Source organism: Chiloscyllium plagiosum, unplaced genomic scaffold (assembly GCF_037043375.1).
Source record: "Chiloscyllium plagiosum isolate Xiang-an unplaced genomic scaffold, Cpla_swu_hap1 HiC_scaffold_17, whole genome shotgun sequence".
Taxonomy (NCBI): Eukaryota; Metazoa; Chordata; class Chondrichthyes; order Orectolobiformes; family Hemiscylliidae; genus Chiloscyllium; species Chiloscyllium plagiosum.
In genome coordinates this window covers 77,766,180-77,775,821 of record NW_028270155.1, presented here as the reverse complement: position 1 = coordinate 77,775,821, position 9,642 = coordinate 77,766,180, and positions in this window count along the sequence as shown.

Sequence of the window (9,642 nt, the reverse complement as noted above, 5' to 3'; positions counted from 1 at the left end):
TTCAATCACATTGCTGTGGCTCTGAAGCAGACCGAGGCCAACCAGGTCAGGATGGCAGGTCATCAGATTCGGGCAGTGATATGACTGAACCAGGTAGTGTTTCACTGCGATCATTTACTATGATTTTGCCAATAAGAGAGCTGGATTTGGTTTGTTTTTCCATCTACCACAATTGGGATTCGAGATTATGCCCCGGAAACATGAGGCTGAAGTTCTGGATAAGTACTCCGGTGACATTGAGTCTATCACACTAATTAGCAATGTGAGAAATAAAGCTCACACACTTCAATAATTGCAGTCCGAGACAAAATCTGAATCAGCAGTGTCCTTTATTTTACACTTGCAAGAGGGTGTGATGTCCAGTGCCTATAAGGCAGAGGACATACACACACCAAATTCAATTCACACACAATATTTATATAATTTGGTTTCTCTTGTTTTACATTGCTCCTCCCCTGTTTACATCCTCCACTTCCCTAAGACTGGCCCCATTGCTCCTGTTTATCTCTTGCCTTATCCGGCCTTGTCTGTGACAAAATGCTTATTTCTGGCCTCACAAGGCTGTTTGACCTCATCCCGCTGTAGGTCATTGTTAGGCATGTTCTTTCTTCATCATTATCTACTCCCTCCATCTGTGCCTTTCCCGAGGCCACTCTGATCCCTATGACCCTTTTAATTGGGGTTTGTTCCTGTGTCTCTGTAGCAGTGGGAAATAGATGTTTATACCTACTGTTTATACAGGCGTATCTAGCTTAACTTCATCCCCTCACAACATCTTATCTATTTGCCCGTAATATCTACCATTGTTTTGCTGTCATGTTTCATTCTGGCATACAATTTTAGCTAATACAAAAACAATTATATATTTCCTCCACATCGTTTCTATTCTTGTTGACTCAGCTCCTGGCTGAAACAATTACACACTGATGTGAGTTCATTCATCTTGTATCAGAAATTATAATTGCAGAATTGCAGAAGTAACATTAATTTACCTATATCCTACAGTTTCCCCTTTTTCTTTAATTACCATTTGTTATCTTCTGCATATTTCTTTTAAGCATCCCCCCCGAAATTCGCAAGCATCGTATCGGAGATTTCATCCATCTTGGTCTCCCTCATCTCCTCATTGTTTAGTCGATAAAGTTCCTCTGCCTGATTCCCTTTTAGGGGCACCTGTTTCATCAAGGCTGTTTCAATCAGTCTTTGGGTGAGCCCTCGTATACAGGGTATGATACAACAGCCAATGGCCACCAATACCCCGACTACTACTATCAGGGAAGTAAGGATAGAAATCACCACTCCCTTCCATTTTCCAAACCATGATTCAAACCATCCCATGAGAGATGTGTCTACTCCTGAATTCTCAGCCAGTACCTCTGCTAAGGTAGTCAATCCCCTTAAGGCCCGAGTAATTGAACCATCAGGTGCAGTGTTATTTGGAATAAAGGTACAACAGCTTCCTCCTAACATCACACACACACACCCTTTTTCTTTAATTATATCAAGGGCCATTCTGTTCTCCCATGCCATCCTACTTGTCGCATCAAGCTAGTCTGATATTCCTTTAACCGCATCTCTTGTATAATTTATAAATCGCTGTTGATTATAGAAAATGTAATTTATCCAATCTACATTTTTATTAATTGTTACCCACCAAAAGAGAGCTGACTCAAAGCCTGCTGCAATCTGGTTACGAGCCTTGAATTCATCAGGTACCCCCCCCTCAGGGACGCCTACCGAATCGAGATAAATCCTGTCATCGAAAGAAGTAATCTCTTACCCTTTCCCTTTTTCCCTACTATCTTTTCCTTCTCAAATGCCAGGGTAAATGGAATTGCCAATTGTACAATTGCACATATCCCTCTCCAATTTGGAGGTAGGGTGGGTCTCAATATTTGCCTCCACAGTACCACCACAGATCCGCTCGGGGAACCTTTAGTGCTGAGTAGTTCCCTCCTTTCTCCGTTTCGGTAACATTTTTAATCTCTGTACATAATTTCAGCTCCCGCCAAATCTATAGACCGACTTGTGCCTCGTCTACACACACACGACGTGTGATTTCCAACTGCGGTGGAAAATGTGGGCGGAACTTGTACATCTTTCTTCTCCAACGGAGGGAACATCAGAGATAGGGAGGTACAATTCCTATCATTCCATGCAGTCTCATCCTGATACAGGGCTATCATACATTTCATGCCCTTCCTGTCTCGCTTCCACCCGAGCGGAAAGGGAACCACCTGGGCCCCTGGCCTACCGGAGGCACATACATAGCAATTGCTTTTGTTCAGACTTTTTACAGTATACTTTACCCATTCAACCCAGGCATTTGCATCCCCGTACCCAGTTTCTATTTTGATAGTTTGTTTCAAGTCCTTTACCTCTATAATTTTTACTACTTTAGGATCAGTGGGAGGGGTGAAAGGTTGTATCTCATTATCCAGTAATTCTGCCCGTTTTCTCTGTCCTACGCTAATTCGAAAACAACAGCCCACAAAATCCTTCCCATTTGCTTTCATTTCTATCCCAAACGTTTCATTTAATTGTATCTCATAGGTGCCCCCCCAAAAAAATTGCTTCGTGCCATGTGGTTTTCTTTATTGTCAGGTATATTGGGTTACACTTTTTATCGGGACAATCGCGAGCTGGTCGGAAAGGGGTCCAGTGTACTGTGACGAGACCATTATACCAAGTACCATCCCCAGGGCCATCCCCATAGGACTTAAGATGTATCTCTGAGTTGCGGTACTGTCTCTGATTATCTACATCCCCACAATTTACAAGCTGCATACATCAGCGTCTATTACTTGAGGATTATCAGACTCAGGAACTGTTAATAATACATATGAAAATGATATTTAACAAAATCCCAATACTAAGAGGGCTAGCATCATAACTCTAAGCATTCCCAGTGCTTTAAACATTATGCTGAAGCACAAAACGACTTAATATGCAATCCTACAGAAATAATCCCACGCTTGCGTCGCCACTGTATAATCAGTTACTCAAAGTCTCTTTAGTCTGAGTTTCAGCGGGTCTTGCGTTGATTCGGTAGTCAAAAGAGCCTTTCCAGTCCGGCTGCAATTTAGTCTCTGTCCATGATTTTACTAAGACCTAATCGCCCGGCCGGATGGGGTGAATGGTGAATTCAAGGGGTGGAGTCTGTGCCAGAGGAAAGACAGAGAGGAGGACAAGCCCAGTATATACTTCTTTAAAAACAAATCTTTAGTTTCAGGAATTGGCAATTCTCCATTCGTTCCCAAGTAAGGTAATCCAAATAAGATTTCATAGGGGGATAGTCCCAAATCTTTCCTTCGGGCTGTTCGTATTCGCAAGAGGTAAACATTTGGACCAAGGGAGTCTGGTTTCTATTATCAATTTAGAGAGCTGTCGTTTGAGTGTTTGGTTCATTCTCTCAACCCTTCCCGATGATGGCGGGTGCCATGGAGTATGGAGCTCCCAGGAAATTCCCAACCCTTTCATTATCCCCTGTAACACTTTAGAGGTAAAATGAGTTCCTAAATCGGAATCTATACAGTTCACTAGCCCATATCGGGGAATTATGTGCTCCAATATTGTTTTAGACACCCCACTCGCAGTGACAGTAGCTAGGGGGTATGTCTCAACCCAACCAGATAAATGATCTACTATGACCAACATATATTTTAGTCTTCCTACTCTGGGTAGTTCAGTATAATCTACTTGTATACTCTGAAAAGGTCTCAATCCTGGGTCTCTTCCTCCCAGGGTCTGTTTTCTCAAGACTTTCGTGTTTACCTTTCTGCATATTACACATCCCTCACATATTTGTTTAGCAATTGTATATATTCCTTTACATCCATATTCCCTAAGAACTAAATCACACATTGCTTGTACTCCCCAATGACTGCCTTGGTGTAGGACAGCCATAATCTCTCACATCATCATTTTGTTTAACATTTCCCTTCCATCAGGTAACCTCCAATGCCCGTCTGCTGTTTTTACAGCCCCTAAATCTCTCAATTCTTTTTCTTCTCTTTCAGTAAATATAGGAGATTCCCTAGGACCTGGGACAGTAGGTATTAGGGAATGAATCATCACTTCTTGTGGGTTCAGGGTGGCTTCCCTAGCCACTTCATCGGCTAATCTATTTCCCCTAACTTCTGGTTCATTTCCTTTCTGATGACCATTTACGTGCACTACTGCTATTTCTTGGGGGAGTAATAGGGATTCCAAGACCCTTTTAATCAATTCTTCATGAACTAATTCCTTCCCCTGGCTATTGATCAGTCCTCTTTCCTGCCATATCTTTCCGAAAGTGTGCACAACACCAAATGCATACTGTTCCCTCTTTATTTTCTAATGCCCTAAGGGCTCTTTCCAATGCATAGAGTTCGCAGGTCTGAGCTGACCACCCATTTGGCAACCTTCCTGCCTCCACCGCACTACCTTTTTTCCCGTCTACGACTGCATACCCATTATGTCTTTTCCCTTCAGTCACCCGGGATGATCCGTCTATAAAAAGTCTAGCCCCTGCATGAAGTGGAACATCTCTCAGGTCCATGCGGACCTTTGTTTGGTATTCTATAATGTCAAGGCAGTCGTGCCCTGGATTCTGAGGAGAATCTCCTTCCCCTTTCCAAAGAAAGGCAGCTGGATTTAAACAATTGTCAGTGACCAACACTAGACCATCCTTTTCTCTTAATATTGCCTCATATTTCAGAATCCACGAGTTTGTCAACCGTCGCCCAGCTTTTTGGTTTAGGATCGTTCTCACTTGGTGTCGGGTGCTTACTATTAGAGCTCCCCCAAATGTAAGCTTTCTGCTTTCCTCCACCAACAGTGCAGTAGCAGCCACAGCCTGCACACATACAGGCCATCCCCGGGATACTGGATCCAATAGCGTCGAAAGATATGCTACTGGCTGTTTCATCCCTCCCCACCTCTGGGTTAATACTCCCAAAGCCACTCCCTTATCTACGGTAGCAAAGAGGTGGAAAGGTTTATCTAGGGAAGGTAAGGCTAGCACGGGAGTATGGATCAGATCTCTTTTGAGTTTCTCAACTAGTTCTTTTTCCTCATCATCCCAACTTAGACATTATGGATCCCCCTCTAATAGTTTGAGATATAATTTCTTAGTCTTCTGAGCATAGGAATCTATCCACAATCTGCAATATCCCGTTAGACCCAAAGATTTGCGTAACTCCCATTTAGTGCTGGGCAGTGGCATCCCCACTATTCCCTCTAACCGTTCTGGGCTTATCTTTCGCTTTCCCTCACTGACTAAATGTCCCAAGTATTTCACTTCTTGCTCCACATATTGTAGTTTGTTTTTAGATACTCGCAGTCCTTGCTGGCCCAGGAAATTCAATAATTTGTTAGTGGCTTCTACTACTCTTTCTCTTATTTTTCCTGTTACTAAGAGGTCGTCTACATACTGCAACAGGATAGTCCCCTTGGGGGTGCTAAATTTCTCCAATATTTGTTCCAACATCTGTCCAAATAAACTCAGGGATTCCGTAAACCCCTGGGGGAGCAATTTCCGTCCTGTCTTAGAGTCTTACCATTCAAAGGTGAACAAATTCCTACTTTCCTCCGCCAAGGGACAAGCCCAAAAGGCATCCTTTAAATCTATCACACTAAACCATTTGTGGTCAAGAGGAATCTTACTTAATAACGTATAGGGTTTTGGCACCACTGGGTGCCTGATCTGTATTATTCGACTTAATGTTCTCAAATCCTGCACCAATCGATAAGTTCCATCGGATTTCCCCACTGGTAGTATTGGGGTAGTATAAGGATACATACATGGCTCCAACAGTCCATCTCTAATCAGTCTTTCAATTACTGGCTGCAGTCTTAATTTACCTTCTATGGAAATGGGATATTGTCGCTCACAGACAACGTCCCCTTTCCTTTTTAAATTTATTAGAAGGGGAGGGATCTGTAGTTTTCCACGATTCCCTTCTCTAGCCCATACAATAGGGTCTATCTCTCTCTCCACATCCTCTGTCAACATTGCCAGTTGTACAACTAATTCTTTTTCCTGAATTCCAATCCCGATTCCTAATAGGATAATTAAGTCTCTCTCTAGTAAGTTACTTCCTCTATCAGGGATATACAACAATTCCCCTGTGACCCTATCCTTAGGACCTTCTATCATCATAGGTTCAAATACTGGAACAGTAAATCCCTCCCCTTTCACCCCAGAAACAGTAATTGACCATGTCGACATTTCTACTTTCTTTGGTTTAAAATGCAGCGATGACCGTGCTGCCCTCGTATCTACTAGGAAGACTACCTCTGCCCTACAGGGTCCCACCTTAAAGTTTATCAAGGGTTCCTGTTGGGTCCCCGAGGGCAGGAACCCCTGACACCACTATTCATTATCAAAATTCATAAGCGGAATTGCCCTTTCTTCCCTTTGTAGATCAGGACACTCCCACTTAAAATGCCCTATCTTTCCACAATAATAGCATCCTTCCTGTGGAGACCTCCATCTCTGCCCCTGTCGCTCAAACCTTCTATCAAATGCTCCCCCTTGTCCTCTCCCTCTCCCTCTCCCTCTCTGTCCTACATGCTGCCACCCGCTGCTCCGGTTGCTCACTATTGGTTCCATTCTCCTCTTAACTACCTCATCAACCGTAGCTACCATCATTTTCACCTTCTGTTTTTGTCTCTCATCCTCTCTCTTTACAAACATTTCTGTGCCTCTCTTAACAATTCATCTAATGGTTTTTCGCTCCATCCTTCTATCTTCTGTATCTTTCTCTGTATGTCTGGCCATGCCTTTGTCACAAAATGTACTTTCAAAAGACCCCGTGTCACTGTGTCCTCAGGGTTCATTCCAGAATATTTCCGCATTGAGTCTCTTAATCTCTGCAAGAAAGCTGAAGGAGTCTCATCTTTCTCCTGTCTAACTTCAAAGTCAGATTCTGCGACTTCAGAACTGCCTCTCTTATTCCTTTTAGAACCAGGTCTTTCAATTCCTTCATTCCTTCTTAATGCTCCGGGTTTTGGTTTTCCCACTGGGGGTCTCTGAGGGGAAACTTCGTCTCTCCCTGTCCAGCATCCCCATCTCCAATCGGGTGTTCCCTGTCCCATATTTTAATGGCTGCTCCCCGTATAAGTCCCCTTTCCTCCCCAGTAAATAGTATATACAAAATAGACATTAACTTAGCCCAGGTATACAGACTGGGCCCCAAAAATTGATCAATTTGTTCAGACAACCCCACCGGATCCTCAACCAGGACCTTCATTTCCTTTTTAAATGTTCTGACCTCCCCACTGGTGAGGGGGGCACTCACAAACCCAATCTCTTTGTCCCCTATTGGTACCTCCCGAAGGGGATAACTCATTACGTTCTTCCCCTTTTTCTTTTTTAAAGAAATATTGCAATATTTCTAGTTCCCCATAACTTCAAACACCAATTCATCAATTCATGCTTGACTAACTTTAAAGCCTGTTCCTAACTTGTAAATTTATTCAGTATTTAATATTTAAAATGTAAAATGCATACAGTTCCCAATTTTGAAATCCACTGTAATCACCCAGTTTTAGTCCCTTAATTTAAATCCAAAATTAGTTTTCTTATGTAGTCCTGACCAATCATTGCTCAATTACAATACTATAGGTCGTGAAATAATCAGAGCTGCCTTAAAAGAATTTGTCAATTCGAGTTAAAAAAAAAACTTCTAATGCGTGAACAATGGCCGAATCCAAGGTCACAGATATTAACCATAGAATTTTGTTTTTACTACAATCTAATGTTGAACTGAAACTTCAACTGTCCTCCATAAATCACTTTTAATGTAAAGATAAAAGAGATTAGTTAGAAACTGATAGTAAGGCAGTCATGACCTGTAAAAAGAATAGGAGTTATCATTATTTTTTTCACAATCTCTATAGAATCCTTAACGTTAAAAGAAATCATGTTAAGTTTCCATAATAAAAATCAGATTCAAAACAGTCCTGGAACTCAAGCTCCAGGGAATAAAGGACAAACATTCAATCACCAACAAACAAATGTGCATTCAAACCAAATCACAAAGGGTTAAACTTCCTACCAGCTGTACAGCTCTTTTCATTCTCTCTCTCTCTCTCTCACACATTGACACATAAATTCAGATATTTACAAACCCAGTCTTCGTCCGACCTTTATTTTGGCCAGAAGACGGTGGGACGAAGAATGGATTCCTTAGTCCATACAAAGCAACAATATTTAATCATCTGTCTCCCTTGTACAAGTATTATTTCTCCAATTCCACAACATCCTGCCCAACAGACTTTCTGGAGGTATGTTGTAAGGGACCCTGCCTCCATTTCCATTGAATTGTTCTTCTTTTATTTTCCCGGAGGCTTTTTCCTCACCCACGGCACAATCCATATTGAGTTCCTTCGTTAGTCCCTTATTAACTACTAAAACTCAATCCCGGCCACCAAGGCAATACTTATAAGTCAATCTTCTTACCTTGGTCTGTGCACAGAGTTGCCTGTCCCCTTTTTGCCGTATTTTCTATCGACCTCCCGTCACTGTCTGATTCAGATGTCTCTCTTGTGGGATCCGTACCAGTTGCCCAAGGGAGCGGACCAAACCGGGACACGAGACTGCCCCTCAATGGGGAACGGGACCCGTCTTCCCACTGTCCCGGGCCAGCCACTCCCCCCCCGGGTGATGGAAGAACATCCGGGACGAGCCCCCAATTGTGAGAAACAACGCTCACACACTTCAATAATTGCAGTCCGAGACAAAATCTGAATCAGCAGTGTCCTTTATTTTACACTTGCAAGAGGGTGTGATGTCCAGTGCCTATCAGGCAGAGGATATACACACCCCAAATTCAATTCATACACAATATTTATATAATTTGGTTTCTTTTGTTTTACACTGCTCCTCCCCTGTTTATATCCTCCACTTCCCTAAGACTGGCCCCATTTCTCCTGTTTATCTCTTGCCTTATCCGGCCTTGACAAAATGCTTATTTCTGGCCTCACAAGGCTGTTTGACCTCATCCCGCTGTAGGTCATTGTTAGGCATATTCTTTCTTCATCATTATCTACCCCCTCCATCTGTGCCTTTCCCGAGTACACTCTGATCCCTATGACCCTTTTAATTGGGGTTTGTTCCTGTGTCTCTGTAACAGTGGGAAACAGATGTTTATACCTTCTGTTTATACAGGCGTATCTAGCTTAACTTCATCCCCTCACAACATCTTATCTATTTGCCCGTAATATCTACCATTGTTTTGCTGTCACGTTTCATTCTGGCATACAATTTTAGCTAATACAAAAACAATTATATATTTCCTCCACATCGTTTCTATTCTTGTTGACTCAGCTCCTGGCTGAATCAATTACACACTGATGTGAGTTCATTCACCTTGTATCAGAAATTATAATTGCAGAATTGCAGAAGTAACATTAATTTACCTATATCCCACAGCGACTATTCAGGCCAGCCACTCAGAGTGGAACCATAAACAACATTCCATGTATAATGTTTAGGATCAATAAAAAAAACTAACCAATCTTTGAAATTGTTTTTGAAAAGGAAGATGGTTCGCTTATTGCAGCCAGGAATCTGGAGTCAAGTTTTATATGTAAAATAGGACGCCAATCCTCCCCCCGATATAAAAAGTAGAGTGGGGGCAGGGTGGGATATGCATG